This window comes from Sus scrofa, chromosome 4, assembly GCF_000003025.6.
Source record: "Sus scrofa isolate TJ Tabasco breed Duroc chromosome 4, Sscrofa11.1, whole genome shotgun sequence".
NCBI lineage: Eukaryota > Metazoa > Chordata > Mammalia > Artiodactyla > Suidae > Sus > Sus scrofa.
The window spans coordinates 115,097,152-115,114,659 of record NC_010446.5 but is presented as its reverse complement, the minus strand read 5'-3'; positions in this window follow the sequence as shown (position 1 = coordinate 115,114,659).

The following is a 17,508-nucleotide window of genomic DNA, read 5'->3' as shown; positions in this document are numbered from 1 at the left end:
TATAAATTTAAATGCTATTCAAATACACACCATCATAATAATAGTTTATGGGTGAATGTTTGAAATATTTAAACATAAAAGACAAGATGTAAATAATTCACTCACACAAAACATATATGTTGTATAAGACATTAAATTAGTGCTAGAAAGAGAAAAATAAATAAGACATAGTTTCTTCTCTCTAATGGTTCATAAGTTCTATCAAGAAAAATAGCCTATGTGTGGGTGTCAATTACAAGCAGACAGAAGGATGTTATAAGTGAATGAATGAATAAATAAATAAATAGATGCCCAAAGGAGAAGCATTTAATCCAAACTCAAATTCTCAAAAAGACTCTTGGCAGAATCTGTCTTAAAAATATAACAAGTTTTCCTTCAAATAAAGAAGAAGTGATGGAAAGTAAGAAATCCCAAGCCCAGGCAATTTCAAGAGAAAATGTTGAGCATGAAATGCTTGAGGGCAGTTGGCAAGAAATGAAGTTGGAGGAGGAAAATAGGAGTTGGTGGTCAGATAACCTATGTCATGCTATGTTACTTGAATTATTATGATGAGATAATATTTATAAGAGGAGGAGTATGGTAATTGGATTTGCCTTTTAGATGGAACCCTCTGGCAGTGGTGTGGAAATTTGATTTAAAGGAAAGGAAATTGGAATCAGGGAGACAGTTCTGGGAATTATAGCAATAGACTAGCAATAGATTATAGGGGCTTGAATTAACTTCGAAATTAATTTGGGTTTAAAATATCCGTGAGTGACTGAATGGTGGAAAGTGAATGAGAGGGAAGAAAGAAAAATGTTTCCCTGGTATCTGAATAGATGGGTCAGTCAACTACTGAGATAGAAAAATGTAGAGGAAAAACAAGTTTAAGGAAAAAGAGAATTTTTGTGTGGGTGTTTTGAATTAAGCAGTGTTTGTGTGATGTTTAGGCAGACATATAGAGCAGGAAGTTGGATATATGAGTCTGAAGCCCAGTGGAGAGAACCTCTTATGAGAGAGTTTGGGGCTAGAGATCAGATTTGAAAAGCATCAGCAGATAAAAAGATTAGATAGATAGATAGATAGATAGATAGATAGATAGATAGATGGATAGGTAATAAAGAATAGAAATATAAAGAGTATGAAGAGAATTGTGTAGAGGGCAATATTATGAAATTCGAGAAAGGATAAAATTAAGGGAAACAAACAAAGAGTTCTAATCCACTGTTGACCCAATCATATGACAATGATGGAGGTGTCAGTTTGTTGACAGAGCACAGGCAGAGCTGGAAGGGGTTAATTGGCTTTTTTTGTGAAATTTGATTTATGAATGCTGAATCTGAAGTATGTGAGTTTACAACTGTCACTAGGAAACTTCTCCATTATCAGAGAAAGCCTCCAAGAAAATGCAGTGTATTCCATACGTGCTTCTTTCTAATATTTCCACAAAGCAGCTTGTTATCTCTTTAAAACTTAAACTAATATCATCCTTTCCCTGCTCAAAAGTCTTTAATGGCCCCTTCATTGCACTTATCCTAGCCTTTTTTCCTCTTACAATTTGGCCTCTGCCAGTTTCTCTAGCCTCATCCTGTTCATTATTCCCCTTTGCTTATAAACTAAAATCTTTTCTTGATTTAGGTTCTCTTTAATAATATGTGTTTCTTTTTTCCCTTTAATTTGGAATGTTCTTTCATTCACATGTTTCTTTCTCTTTTTTAAGTCTTAGCTTAAATGTCACTTCCAGAAATGAGTTTCTTAAAAAACCATCATAATCCAAAACAGGTTCCTTCTATCTAATCTCTCACCACCTCATTCTACTTTCACTGGACTTATTATAGTTTGTAATTATATTGCTGATTGGTTATTATTTTTCTTGTTTGTTTTTCTTTTTATATATTCTTTTTTGCTTTCCTGAATTTTTGATTGATCATTTACTGTATATATTCTCTACAGAAGTATACTCTCCCAAAGGAAGGACCCATATCTTTGTGTTTACTTCTTCATACCCAGTGCCTAGCTTAATAGGTGTAGAAGGAATAAATAATAATGGCTGTATGCTTAAATGGATTTATAAGTAATTCACTTATCTTTATGGACATAGCTTGAGGATATATAGGAAAGATTTTTAAATTGCCGTGTTTTAAAATAGGACATTTAACCACATAATAAAACTGTATTACACTTAATTTTAGGCATTTAAAGAATTAGTTTGTGAACATTTCTTTAAAAAATAACTGATTTAAAAGCAGCATTACCTATAGTAGAATTTGAGATGCAAAACAAAACAAAAACAAAAGAAAAAACAGAGCTATTTTTTTGTAAGGCATAGAATTCTGTGATTGAAATACAAAACATTTTACTAATTCATCTGAGCTTCCTATTTAGCAACTTGCTAGGCTCTTTTTTTTAAAAGTTTTGTTGAAGTATAGCTGATTTACAGTGTTGTGATAGTTTCTGCTGTACAACAATGTAATTCAATCATGCATATACACATGTCCATTTATTTCAGATTCTTTGCCCAGATAGGTCATTGCAGGATATTGGGTAGAGTTCCCTGTGCTATTCAGCAGGTCCCTGTTGGCCATCCATTCCATATACAATAGTGTGCATACACCAATAACAAACTGCCAATCCATCTCTCCCCCTCCACTTTTCCCCGTTGGTAACATAAGTTTGTTTTTTAAAGTCTGTAAGTCTGTTTCTGTTTTATAAATAAGTTCATGTGTATCATTTTTTAAGATTCACCATATAAGTGATACCATATTATGTTTGTGTTTCCTGGTCTGACATACTTCACTTACTATGATAATCTCTTTTTGTAGAATGTACAATCAGAAACTCTCATGCTCATACATTTATGAGATAATGTAACTTTGTTGACTTAATAGGTCTTTACTATTTTACTTTGGCTCTTTCCTCTCACTAAAGTAACCACCCCCCAGTGTAATTTAGTCCTTTAATAACCTCAATAATTCCAATTCAACAAATCTTTAATGAATATCTCTTATGGGCTGAGAATATTGTAGTGCTGAGCACAGACTACATGATGGAAGTAGTATCTGTGCTCAAGATATTTATCATCTGTTTCAGGAAGACAAATGTGAACCTTTGAAATGTCTGCTAGTATGATATAGATTAACAGAATGAAAATGAATTGCAGCAGCCTAGGAAGCTGCATTTTCAAAAAGATGACTAGGATTTGGTAAATCAGAGACATGGGAGATGAATGACATTCTGTGATGAAAAAATATTTAGATGTCTCTGAAGGAAGATTGCCCCGGGAGCATTACATATGAATCAGGGCTGCTGACCGCAATAGAGCAGAGATATGCCCACTAGCTCTAAAGCAAAATTAAAATAATGTCCTTGCTTCAGGTGGGAAAACACCCTTGTGAATGAATAAATGATGGTAGTCATGGATTTTCTGTTTGAGTAAACGATGGATGAATTACTCAATAAGCAGCCTGTCTGTAGAAAAAGTCTGATTTCTTATCACATATCCTCCATATAGAGATGCAAGCATTTGCATAGAAATGAATTGATCTGAGAAAGGGCAGAAAAGGAGAAGCAATAGAGAGAGAGATTGGAGCTGGCAAGAGACTGCAGAGAATAATATCCTTATAGGTTTGTTTAATAACACTCTATTCCACTTATGGGATATAGTACCTTTGGTAATTTAACTCATCTGGTCACTTCAAATCCATGTCATTTTAGATAAGGAGGAGAAAATATGATTTCAAAAGGAGAGTAATGACTATTTTATATCCATACATCATTCATCACCTGAAGCCTTAATAGAAAAGTTACATACATTGCAATGTGAAAATAAGTAGGTGCACTTAGTTTTAAAAACTTAAAGCAGATCTTACAAGTGAAAATTTCTCTATGTAGAATATGAATGAGGTTTTTTGTATTTCTTATTTTTAAGAATAATAAAATTTTTATTTTGAAGTTTTTTGAAGTTTTCTATAAAAAGATTTAAAGGGTTATCTATCACATCATCTGTCTAGATCTAATTTTTCTACCAGGGTATCCAATTGGAAGTAAAGCTCTCTAATTTCAAAGAGTTACATTTTACATGGGAAACTATTCCAGGGCTTACTTTGCTTCCTTTTTATCCTTAAATAAGCAAATTTAACATATTTTTTATTGTATCTCTAAGAAAAATTTCCTAAGAGTTTCAATAAATTAGACAGAAATACTCAGGTAAAACTGGAAGTGCTGGGATAAAAAAATTAAATGTTTTCTTACCATAGGATAATATTTGGTTTGATAAAAATATGTCCACTGTGAATCTTTAGGTAGTGGTATAAGTATTTTTCAAACTTCTAGATTTCAGCATTCTTTTGAGAAAATTCTTAAAGAGTACTCTGAAGAATATAAAACTGAATCTATTACATCAGGAAAAGTTAGAAGCTAACAATATTTAAATAGTTTCAATTATGCAGGTAATTGCTTTTTAAAGAAACCTCAAGATAGAAAAATCCCAAGTGGAAATACTTTTTAAAAAGAGTTTAATATGGAATTCTTCTTTTTATAAACACTTAAGTATTTAAAAAAGCCTAAGGGTAGTATATAACAATGATTAAGAACCAGACTTTAGAGTTGGATGCATTTGAATTCCAAATTTATTACTAACTAAAGGTGTGACTTTGTTCTCCAAGTATTTATTAGCATGAGTATAAAATATAGTCAATAACAACTTCTAGGACATGTGAAGATTAAATGAGAAGAGCACGTATTCATACTAATACATAGTAACTAGTAAAAACTATTTGCTATTATTCTTACATTGAAATTTATTATTATATTTAATGAGATATGGTTTGGAATCTATAAATTTAATCAATAAATGGGAGTTCCTGTCGTGGCTCAGTGGTTAATAATCCGACTAGGAACCATGAGGCTGCGGGTTTGATCCCTGGCCTTGCTCAGTGGGTTAAGGGTCTGGCGTTGCCATGAGCTGTGGTGTGGGTTGCTTATGCGGCTCGGATCCTGCGTTGCTGTGGCTCTGGTATAGGCCGGTGGCTATAGCTCTGATTCGACTACTAGCCTGGGAATCTCCATATGCGGTGGGAGCGGCCCAAGAAATGGCAAAAAGCCAAAAAAAAAAAAAAAAAAAAAAAAAGTTAGCCACTGCCAATTAAAAGTCAGTCTGAAAGAACAGCATAGTCTGAAATTACTCAGCTTCTTCTATGTTACATTGTTTACTATATTGTGAAATTTAGAAAGCATTTGCCCCAAGGGATGGTCATGGGTAAATTACTGGAGTGCCAAAAATATTTTGCAATAAAACAGTTCATCCTTTGGGCAATCCCAAAGCACAGACCTTATCTTTAATGGCATTTTAATAAATTTCAATATCTAAAGTCCACCAATAGAAACCTATCATATTATTTATACAAAAGCATTTCTAATACCTTACCATATCCTATCAGTGTTCTATAATTAGTCACAAGAATATCAAACACTTAGTTTGCCCATAAGAATACAAGAACTATTTCATTACAGTGCAAAGAAATCTCAAGGTTAATATTTCTATGACAAGTATCTTAAGTCCCAAGCAGACATGCATCAGTTTAAAATAGCATCACATAAAATATGTAATGATAAAATAAGCTAAATAAAACACTTTATGAATATTCCTTAATCTTAATTACTATTTAGAGTCCTTAGAGTTATAGGGACCAGAGGAACATTCATATGATCTCAGCAAATGGTGGGTTATTTAAGGGTACAAAGGAAAGTAAGACAAACTTTCCTATCAGCAGCTGCGTAGCAAAAAGAGCAGAGTGCTGCTCGTGATGCAACAGTCATCTCCTAATAACATGACAGCAACTCAGGATTTTGTCCATCTGTAGAGATGATAACACCTATGTTTCATATTCTCGTATTCTGACATTTTCTTTTGATTCTTTCAATCACACATTTGATTCCCTATGACTCACAGATACCACAAAGAAAAGATATGACTGGTTTGGCCATTCACAGTCTTACTGTAGTATGTCCATTATGCAGAACTCTCAAAATGGTCAGTCATTTCCTTCATCATATAGTTATTAAGCACATAATTTGTGACAATCATTTTCCACCAGCAAATTCCACAGTGGGGACAAAATAGACATGACCACTGCATTATGGAATTGTCTAGTAGTTCAGACAGGCATCTGAGCAGGGTGACAGCTTTATGCGACATAGTGCATAATGCAAGATAAACCATGGAGAAAACAGGTTTTCTAGGCATTCAGTGAGCCTGCAATTTATCTTCGTGGTGGCATATTTTGATTATTAATATTAATTATAATATCAAGATAAAGGTCTATTGCCTTGGATAATAAAATATAATATTTCAGCATGTATCTGTAGCATTAAATTTAAAATTATTAAGGTAGTGAATGAATGGATGAATGCCAGCTTACATTGATAGGATTAGTTAAATCTTATTCAAAGGAAAGTGTGGCTTTTCTGTTACTTCTTCAGCAACACTTCTCACTACTTTCCTTCTAGATAATTAAGCTTCAGGAAAATGGCTATGTGTGAATTATGCCATTTTTTATTTACTTAGAGCACAGAAAAATATTGCAAAATTTTCATTAAGATGGAAACTAATAATGTAAACAAGCCCCAAGAGCTGTCGTGGGAAAAAGGTGTCATAACATCAGGTTGTTTTCTAACACTGACCTCTACCTTACTTCCCACGACATTTTAATTTTCACAGGAAAGTTTCCATCTTGTTATTTGATGGAGTTCTGAATTTTTCCCATTTTTTGTCTCAGTTTTATCATTTGTCTTTATCTTCTCTCCTGACATTTATTTTTCCTTCATCGACATACGCCAAGTCACTTTTTCCCCCATTATTAGGTATCTATTAATTTCCTTTGGGATGATGTTTACAACATAATAAAATCTTATTACAGATAGTACTTATGCATATATTAAATAAATATTCCACTCAACAAATACTCACTAAGCACCTTAAGTGTGTCAGATGCTAATTTAGGTGCTATGAATACAGCAATTGCAAATAAAACAAAAACAGACAAATATGCTTATTCTCTTGGTGTTTACATTCTAGTGGGCAAAATTCAGTCTCTCTATATATTAACATGCAACTTATGCAATGAATATAATCTTGCATTAATAACATTATATAAGTTTATTGATTAATACAAATCAACATAATTTAGTTCCAATATAGTAAAAAATAATATTTTAAAAAATTTTAGGAGTTCCTGTTGTGGCTCAGTGGGTTAAGAACCAGACATAGTGTCTGTGAGGAAAGAGGTGTCGTAACATCAGGTTGTCTGTGTCTTGCTCAGTGGGTTGAAGATCCAGCATTGATGCAAGTTGTGGTGTAGGTCACAGATGTGGCTTGGATTCGGTGTTGCTGTGGCTGTAGTGTAGACCTGCAGTTGGGAACTTCCATAGGCCACAGGTGCAGCCCTTAAAAAAAAAAAAAAAAAAAGTGAAACTACTCAGGGTTACAGCTTGTCATTTTTATAGATGGGAGCATAATTATTTCTGATTCTTCATAAGGCTTTTTGATTTTCACCTACTATGACATATGTATAAATAAGAATATATTGTAATTTCTGCACTGGTATTAAAAAAAGAAAATCACTATCTCAGCAACGTTGTCCTTGCCTCCTCATCAGAAAAAGATACTAAACCTGCCTTTTCCTAAACTTCAGAATCTTTCCTTTTCTTTCAGGCATTTTTACTCATTATGGCACTAGGTTCTGCTTTACATTTGCTAATTACTATCGCCTGCACCTGCTTGTGAACTATTTTAATTTTTGAAAATCTTCTCCAGAAATTTAATTTTCTAATTTTGTTTCCAAGCTTTAACCAAAAATGGCTAGCACATTGCTTTACTTATCACAGCCCAAAATTAGTGAACAAGGAAATATTTGACATTTAAAGTCATCTGTTAAATGTCACTCTAAAGCACTGTCACTTACAGCTTTTTTTTTTAGCTTCATAATTGAAGGTGGTTTTTAAGCTTTTATGTTATGTTTTGATTGAAGCTTATTTTGGAGTGCACTGTTCTCCCCCAAACTCATATGTTTTCTAATCACCAATATAAATAGAGCCTTCAAAGTTGCAACCGAAATTAAATCAGGTCATAAGAGTTGATTATTCAATAGGATTGGTGCCCTTTTAAGAAGAGGAAGAGACACCAGGAGCATGTGTGCACAGAGGAAATGCCATGCGAAAACAAGTCAAGGAAATAAGGTCTTAGCAGAAACCAACACTGCTCTCTCCTTAATATTTCACTTCCAGCCTCCAGAACTGTGAGAAATAAATTTCTGTTGTTCAAACCACTCAACCCATGATATTTTGTTATGGCAGCCCAAGCAGACTAATTCAAAGCTCTTATTTTAAATTTACTTACAAGCAGCGTTTCATAAGCACAGTTTTTTTTTTTTTTTCCCTTCCAGGAGCCTATAGTCTTTAGAGTAGTTAAAAATATAAACCAATGTCCCTGAATGTTAGAACTCTTTCTTTTCCTAAATTAGCATTTATCTATAGATATTCTTTGGGGATATAATGGAAACAACTTGTAAAACCCACTGAAATGAGGCTCTCTCCATCTACTCCTTGGCAAGTAGGTTAGGTACACGTCATCCCTGGATATGCAGTCAGCTATATAGGGGCACTCCCAGAAGCCCTCTACAGCGATGGTGGTGTTACTGATGCTGACTTTACAAGAAGTAAAATACTAATACTCTTTCTAATACTTTTTCTAATACTGCTGGGTTTTAAAATTATTTTTGCATATTTATTTATTTATTTAACAGGAGACCTGTATTGAGAACTACATTGAGAACCGTTTTTAAAACTGAAAGTCTAAGATTAATGTGGCAGTTGATTCAGTTCCTTTGTGAAGGCTCTCTTTTTGGCTTGCAGATGGTTGCATCCTCACATGATGGAGAGGAGAGCTCTGACTCTTCCACTTCTTTCTCTTTTTGTTTCAGTTTCATTAAGGCATAATTAATAATTAAAAATAAAATTGTATATATGTAAGGTGTACAACTAGATGATCTGATGAATGTATGCATTGTGAAATAATCATCACAAGTCAATTAGCATATCTATTAGTTCATATAATTCCCTATTTTATTCTTTGTGTGTGTATGTGTGGTGAGAAGACCTAAGATTTACCCTCTCAGCAAATTTCAGTTATACCGTAAGGTATCGTTAATTGTAGTCATACTTTCACACATTGGATTTCCAGAACTTATTCAATTTGCATATTTGAAAATTGTACCTCTTGACTAGCATTTTCCCCCAATCCCAATCTCTCCCAGCCCCTGACAACCACCAATCTACCTCTGTTCTCTGTTTGACTATTTTTAATTCCACATATAAGTGTGATCATGTACTTTTTATTTTGACATACTATATACCTAAAGTAGTCAGACTTACTGAAACATAAAATAGAATGCTGGTTTACTAGGGGCTTCAGGAAGGCAAAATGGGAATTGTTCAGTGGCTATAGTGTTTCAGTTTTGTAAGATGAAAAGTTCTGGATATCTGTTGCATAATATACTTAATATTGATTTACCATTGTTTTAAACTCATTTTTGAAATTAATATGCTCCTGATATTTTCAAAGATTTGTTATTTATTCAAGAAATTTGGGATTCGAAGGATTGTTTAAAACTACACAGCATGGGTATGTGAAATAGTAGGAAACTGATAGTTCCCTATCTTATTATAATGCAAAATGTATGAATATATACCTCATATAGGACTCATGACAATAGAGGGTTTGTTATGGAGACCACCCAAGAAATGAACCTTCTCTGTTCTATTGCTACCCTCCTAACACTTATTCCTTTATAACATTTTCCCCTCTCTCATACACTGAAAAATCCTAGGTTAAAAAAAAAAATAACCTCACTATCTTTTCATGTTTTCCCAGAAAGGAGAGGATGATTATTTCCAGGAAGGGGTGGTGTGTGTGTGTGTGTGTGTGTGTGTGTGTGTGTGTGTGTGTGTGTGTGTGTGTGCAGGCCCATGTGTACAGACTCTAAATATGGTATAATGGATGAAGAGACTTATGGAGGGACAAGGAAGAAAAGTTATTTATTTTTACTGTCAAAGCTACTTTTACCCTGGCCCATCAAATTCAAGCATATCTAATCAAACAGGATGTAATTCTTTCCCAAATGTCTCATTTTTTTTCTCCTGAAAAATTCATATTCCTCTGATTAAAGCGACATTGGCTTTATCCCTGAGAACTAGTATTCTGGACTTATACCATTAATGCTCTCTTTGACTTTGAATTGTATTAGAAAACATTCTTGAGGGAATTCCCTTCGTGGCTCAGCGGTTTGCGAACCTGACTAGGATCCATGAGGACGTGGGTTTGATCCCTGGCCTCACTCAGAGGTTAAGGATCCGGAGTTAAGGATCTGCAATGGCATTGCCATAAGCTCTGGTGTAAATTGCAGATGCGCCTTGGATCCAGTGTGGCTGTGGCTGTGGCGTAGGCCAGCAGCCGTAGCTCTGGTTAGACCCCCAGCCCTGGGAACTTCCATATGCCATGGGTGCAGCCCTAAAAAAGGAAAAAAAAAAATTCTTGGGATTAAGAATCATTTTCAAGTCATCTTTTCTGACTCAAGGGTAAGGATATGGAAAGCATAAGGAAAATCTTAGTTCACCTTATCACTCAAATAATTTTAAGATACAAAGTTAATATAAGATATAAGATTGTAGTCTTATAATAGGCATAGAAGTGGCAAAAATTCTACCTGTGAGTGTCAGAGAAAGCTTAACAAAGGAGGGAATTAAAGCTAAATTTTTAAGTATAGTATAGACATTTTTCAGGAAGTAAAGGTACCATCAAAGAACTGTTAAGATGATATTTTTAAGAGTTCCTTCTACTAAAGGTGACAGGAATTTAACTCAAGTTTAAAATTTAAAAAGAATACGTTGACTCATAACTGAGAAGTCCAGTCTGCAAATAATGTCATTAGAGTTTGCTCACTTAGATGTGCCTCTTTGTTTTGGATTCTTAGAATTTTTATTCCATCTGCTACCTTCCTTCTCTTCATGTGGTAGAAAGAAGGTTCCTGTTGGCTCTAGGCTTGCAGGCTTCTTAAATCTTGGGATCTTTTTGAAGAGAGTTTTTTCTCTCTCCCAGTATCAAGTATTTTAAAGGAACTCTGGTGAATCTTTCCTATGGCTGCTTTAATATATTTTCATAAACATAGTGACTTAAAACAACACAAATATATTACTTGAATTTTGGCAGTCAAAAGTTTGAAATGAGTCTCCTTGGCCTAGAAATAAGATGTCAGCAGGACTGCATTCCTTTTTGGAGGCTCTAGGGGAAAATGTGTTTCTTGACTTTTTCAGTTTCCAGAGGTTGCCTGCATTTCTTGGCCCCTTAATTTATCTTCAATGCCAGAAATGGCCAGTGGAGTTTTTCTCATATTGCATCACTCTGACACTTTTGTTTCCTTCTTCTAAGTTTAAGGACCCTTGTGATTACACTGGACCCCCCTGGATGTTCCAGAATAGTCTCCCTATCTTTAATTCAGTGTATTGCCAAACTTAATTCTACCTACTATCTTAATTCCTCTTTGCCACATAACATATTTACAAGTTCCAGAGATTAGGAAATGGGCATCTGTGGAAGGTCATTATACTGGATACCGCACATGGCCATCTCTATGAGAAGGAGAATGAGGTACCATGACTGGCTAAACCTCAGACTGGTGCTTATACGTGTTATAGAAGGGTAGTGGCAGGATCACTTAAGTTGAGAAGAGATGAAAGGGAACTTTGCATTTATTCTCATAAAAGGGAAAGATAATGCATAATATACAAAGGTGATAAAGAAAAAAATAAAGCAGGGATTTGATTTAAAGAATATTGGGGGTGGAAATGGAATGAGAGTTTCCCCTTTGCACACATACAGACCTCATGTAGTTTAGAATCCAGAGAATATAAAGGATGAACTAAGAGTTCTGGATGTCTTGTGATACCTGTCTTAAAAAAGATAAATTACACAATGAAATTAGTATTTCAAAGATGGTGAATGTGAAGCTGTGAGAATTAGGCGAAAGGGGTGAGCCTTGCGAGAATCATGAAGTTCTGTGGTCTCTTACTCATTCTTGCCGTTCGGCATGTGGCCTTTGTAGGAGGGAAGGTTTTATTTAGAGTACACAGAGCTCTTGGTTCCCTCTTAATTCTTTCTTACAGATATGTGGAAGCAGGGGGAGAGGTGGTCTTGCCTGAAGCTCCCCAACACTGGAGTATTTCTTTTGACACTCAGAATATGCACTTAACAGAATCCTTTACTTCTAAATATCACTCTGGTGACAGTGTGAAAATTGAAACAAAGGGTTAGACTAAGAAGAAAGAAATCTTGTTAGTCAGATCTTTTGAAAACTCATTTAAGTGACTAAAATAAGACAGATTCCATGATAATGAGAAGAAAATATAATAAAAGTAAAGAAAATAGAATCATCAATATATCTAGATTTTTATGTTATTTTCATAATCTGGAAAAAATAAAGTATGCATTGGTCAGTTCTTTTATTTTCTAGTGACAGAAACTCAAACTAGCTTCATTTATACATTCACTCATTTATTCATCTGTTCAACAAATATATTTGAAAGCGAGCATGGTACCAGACTCTAGAGCTATAACAGTGAACAACCCAAAGATTCTGCCTTAGTGGGGCTTATATTCTTGGGGAAATAGACTATAAACAATGCAATAAACAAGATAATTCTTATTGTTGTGCTTATTATGAAAGTACAGTGAAAGAGTAACTGATGAAATTTGAGAGAAGACATTACTATAGTTATTGTAGACAAGGCCTCTGCAGTACTGATGTTTGAACTAAACCTAAAAGTGGCTTATGTTAGGACGTATAATTGAAATACAAATGTATGAAGTGGCTTTCAAGAATACGTAAAGCTGTGATCATGTCACTTTTTTTGGCTCACTTATCACTTTTTAGGATTATTCTATAGAAAAGCAAGATGGCTGACTTCATATCTACATTCTCCATGCAGAAATAAGTCTTTTCTCTGAGAATTTCCTAGCTCTGAAGGAGTAATGTGTCACCCATGAAGCAGTCACTGGGGCTAGGTAGGTGATATCTTTGACTAACTTGGGTCATAAACTCTTCCTGGAGTTGAGACTGGGTGCCATAAAGGAGAAATGCTTCAGAAACATAAGTGAGTAGAGGAAATCTGCAAAGGACATAGACAAAGGAGGATAAGGAAAATCATGGCAGGCAGGAAAAAAATCCTGTAGTCCCACAATACACAATATTGATTATCTGAAGTACGGAAAGAACATTCTATGTACCTGGATGGGAAACATGGCTACCAAAATAAAATAAGCCATCAATTTTAGGGCAGTGAAACATTTAAAGTGTGAGACCTAAAATAATGATGTTGTAGAAAGTATTACCTAGATAATGCTGACCATAGCCATGAAATTAGATAGAATCAGAAAATGGCATTATGAGATCTTTAAAAATATTGCCTTGCAAATTTTGCTTAAATGCATAAAAATCTCTATTATGAATAATATATAAAATCATATTTTGAACATCAGTAACAGGACTAACGAATTTCCTTTAAATAGAATCCAGGAGTTCCCATCCTGGCTCAGTGGAAACGAATCCTGGCCTCGCTCAGTGGGTTAAGGATCTGGCTTTGCCGTGAGCTGTGGTGTAGGTCGCAGACGTGGTTCGGATCCCACGTTGCTGTGGCTGTGGTGTAGGCCAGCAGCTGTGACTCCAATTGGACCTCTAGCCTGGGAACCTCCATATGCCCTGGGTGCGGCCCTAAAAAGACAAAAGACAAATAAATAAATAGAATCCAAAGCAAAATACCTGGTGAAAAGAAATACTATTGGACACCACTGGCTATCAAATAAGCATGATAGAATTTAACTTAGGAAATCAGAAATAGGAAATATGGAAATAGTTTTTTTTTGGTCAGGGAGTCAGTTCTTCAAAAATTAGTGCATCCTTTGTCAGGAACCACATTTCACATTTAGACAGTTGGAAGAATTGATAATTGTGACATATTAATAGGAATTAACTAAAAGTTAATGGGTTTATACATTAAGTAAATCAGTTTACCTGTATTTGTGATAAGCTTTGCACTTTTTTGATTTTTCTTTTAGATCTTAATGATGGGTAACTTGAAACAGGTAAAGCAGGGCATGTATTAAACAGGGCATACTGATCTGACAACCAAGTTAATTGAAATGTTAAAAGTCCTCTGTTTTCAATGGGAGAAAGAAATCTTTCAAGAGGATCTATGTCCTTTTTAAAAGAGAGATCACAGAACAAGTGAGACATATGATGGTGGCCATTAGAGAGAAGGATGAATGCCAGTTTGTGAAGTGCTGCTTCAGTTGTCTCAGGAGAGTAGCTGCCAAGAACACTCAAGAAGGAAATATGAAATCAGACATCTGTATGTGTGCAGCATCCACCATGTTTGCTCTGAGGAGAGAGAACCATATGAAATAAGACAGCAAAGGTGAAATCCAGCAAGATAGCCTACTTTATTACCATGGCAACCCAACCCTGATGAAAAGCAGAAAAACAATAAAATATCTCTGAAAAAAATCTGTGCTATGAATAAGTACTGGCTGGGTTTGAGGAAAGATGCACTTGTGGAAAGAGCTTGGCTTTTTTACCATTTGGAGATTCCCTGTAACAGAGTCATGGGTACTGCTTTTGGGAAATGCTAATTTAAAAAAGCATTGCATTTACCAAATTACTCAATTTGAACTGTTGCTAAATTCAGATTTATATGTGAAAGCTGTAGTTTCACATTAAAATCTTTAGTGCCACTGCAGAGGTTGAAGTGTTAACATTGTCATTCTCCTTGATGCCTTTTGACAATGTTTTGCCATCATATTTAACTTAAATTTTTTGTTCAATAAGAAAGAAAAGTTTCAGGACATTCTGAATATCCTGATAAATTAGAGCCATATTTTATTTGCTTACATTGGGTTCTCAAATTTCACCTATTATTTTTTAAACATGCTCTTTCTGTCTTCAACTTCCTGTCCTTTGATATCCAGTTCAGTATAGAAAGAAAACATTTTCTTTTTTCTATTCTGAAATTGTTTAACGTTCACAGATTTCTAAATTTTGCCAAACCTTAGGCAACTTTGAGTTGTTCCTATCATTTTCTTTTATTCAAATTAGATTTCCTGGTTTATAGAAAAATCTAGGAAAGCTTGTTTTACTTTTGAGGTCAGTTTAATTGAGATAATTTGCATACAATAAAATCTACCTCTCCTAAAATATACAGCTAGTTTAGTTTTGACAAATGTATATAGTCACATAACTGACACCACATTCAGTTTACTTGCACTATTGTTTTAGTGTCAAAACTTCAAGTTCATACTAACTTGCTTTTTATAAAACATAAAAATTTTGGGAATTCCCTGGCTGTGCAGCTGGTTAAGGATCCGGTGTTGTCACTGCTGTGGTGTGGGTTCAGTCCCTTGCCCCACAGCTCCTTCATGCTGTGTGTTCTTTATTTCTTCCTTTGTTTTGAATTACAATTTGATAGCATTTTCTTTCAATCTGATAGATTTCCATTAGTATTTTTTTGCAGTGCACTTATGTTAGCATTGAGTTATTTCAAACTTTATTACTTGGAAATACCTTTATTTCACATCCATTTATAAAAGAAACTTTCATTATATATTAAATTCTTAATAGGTAGTTTTTCCCCCTAGCATTTTGGATGTGCTATTTCAGTACACTTTTGCCTCCATTCTGTTTGACGAGAAATCAGCCATTAATTGTATCATTGTGATGTATATGATACATACTTTAAAGATTTATCTCTTCGGCTTTCAGTTGTTTAACTCTGTGGTATCTAGGTGTGTTTATCTTTGAATTTACAATAATTGGGGGTTCACTGAGGTTGCTGACTTTATATATTAATATTCCTGGCCAAATTTTGACAGCTTGGGGTCACTGTTACTTCAAATATTTTTCTGACCTTTCATATTTCTCTTTTCCTCCTGAAACTTATATTATACCTATTTTGTAACACATGCTGTTGTCCTACCTACCTCCAAATATCTGTTCCTTTATTTTTTCAATGCATTTTTCTCTCCTTTCTTTGGAGTTGAAGATATTTAAGTTCACTAATTCTTTCTCTGACATCTCAAATCTGCTGCTTATCAGAGAAATTTTAATTTTTGCTATTACATTTTTCAGTTCCAGAATTTTCATTGTTTTTTTTTTTTTTTACAGTTTCCAGGTGTCCACTGAGATTCCTTTTTGATTTGATCATTTTTATTATTCTTAGCATATTTCCCTTTAACTATTTGAAATAATTTAGTAATTTATTTTGATATATGTTCCTTTAATTCTTTGAATGAAGGAATTCTTACTTCAAAGTCTATATCTCACATATTAAAACACTATAAGTCAATTTTTATTGGATGTTTTTAAATCCTAACTATTGCCTATAATTTTCTATTTCTTTGTCTAGTTCATGAAAAGCATAGTTGATGGTTATCCATGATAGAAAATACACTATAGCCATTCTGTACTCTCTCTTATTCTCCTGAAGACTGCCTTTTTTGTTTAATTTTAAGTAATTAATTATCTTACCTGCACTCACATTGTGAAATGTGTCTTCATCCTGGTATGCAAGTACTAATGTCTCTGCTCAGTTTTGTTGTTGTTGTTGTTTGTGTATGTGTGTGTGTTTTAAGCTTGATTCCCTTATGGCCTTCCTGTGTTTGCATAGTTTAGAGATTAGCCAATATTTCCAACAGAGCTCATACTCAGACACCTCCAGCCAGTTTTTCACCTCTACCACTACAGTTCTGTGTGAATTTATGATTATATGCAAAAGTCCAGTAGGTTCACAGTCTCCCAGGCTTTCAGTTTTCACTGCACTCTCTTGGGTCTCCATACACTCTTAGTTTAGTGGCTAGCCAAGAGTATTTGAAGAGTTAATCGTCTTAGTTCTTCTCTGGCTCTCTTACTTCCAAGAAAAATTCACACTCAGTTTCTTCTTGTTCTTCTAGCCACCCTACTATGAGTCCCCTACCTGTAGCAGGTAAAAATGTGGGGTTTCACCAACCAAACTGTTGAAGTGGGGATACTTTCATGCAGTAATTTCACTTTTTTATCCAGTGGAACAAGGACTTTTTTTCCAAGTAAATGTTTCTTAAGTTGCTGTCTATCTTTAGTCATTTTCTGGCATCCTTAAGTTTGTTTTTAATAATTTTGAGCAGTTTTATATTTTTTTTCTTCTAGGGGAAGCTTGACCTCTTTCTAGGATCATTTCTGGAAGATTTTTTTTTTTTAATTTATAATATACTGAAAAACACACTTGAGATACATGACACATTAAGAAAATAAATTCTCATAGTAGTTACCACAAAAATTAATTTAAGTCCCTGAGGAAATGCTTAATATAAGTTATCAGAACAGTATGAGACACTGATGAAAGAAAACAAAGATGACACAAATAGATGGCAAGATATACCATGCTCATGGGTTG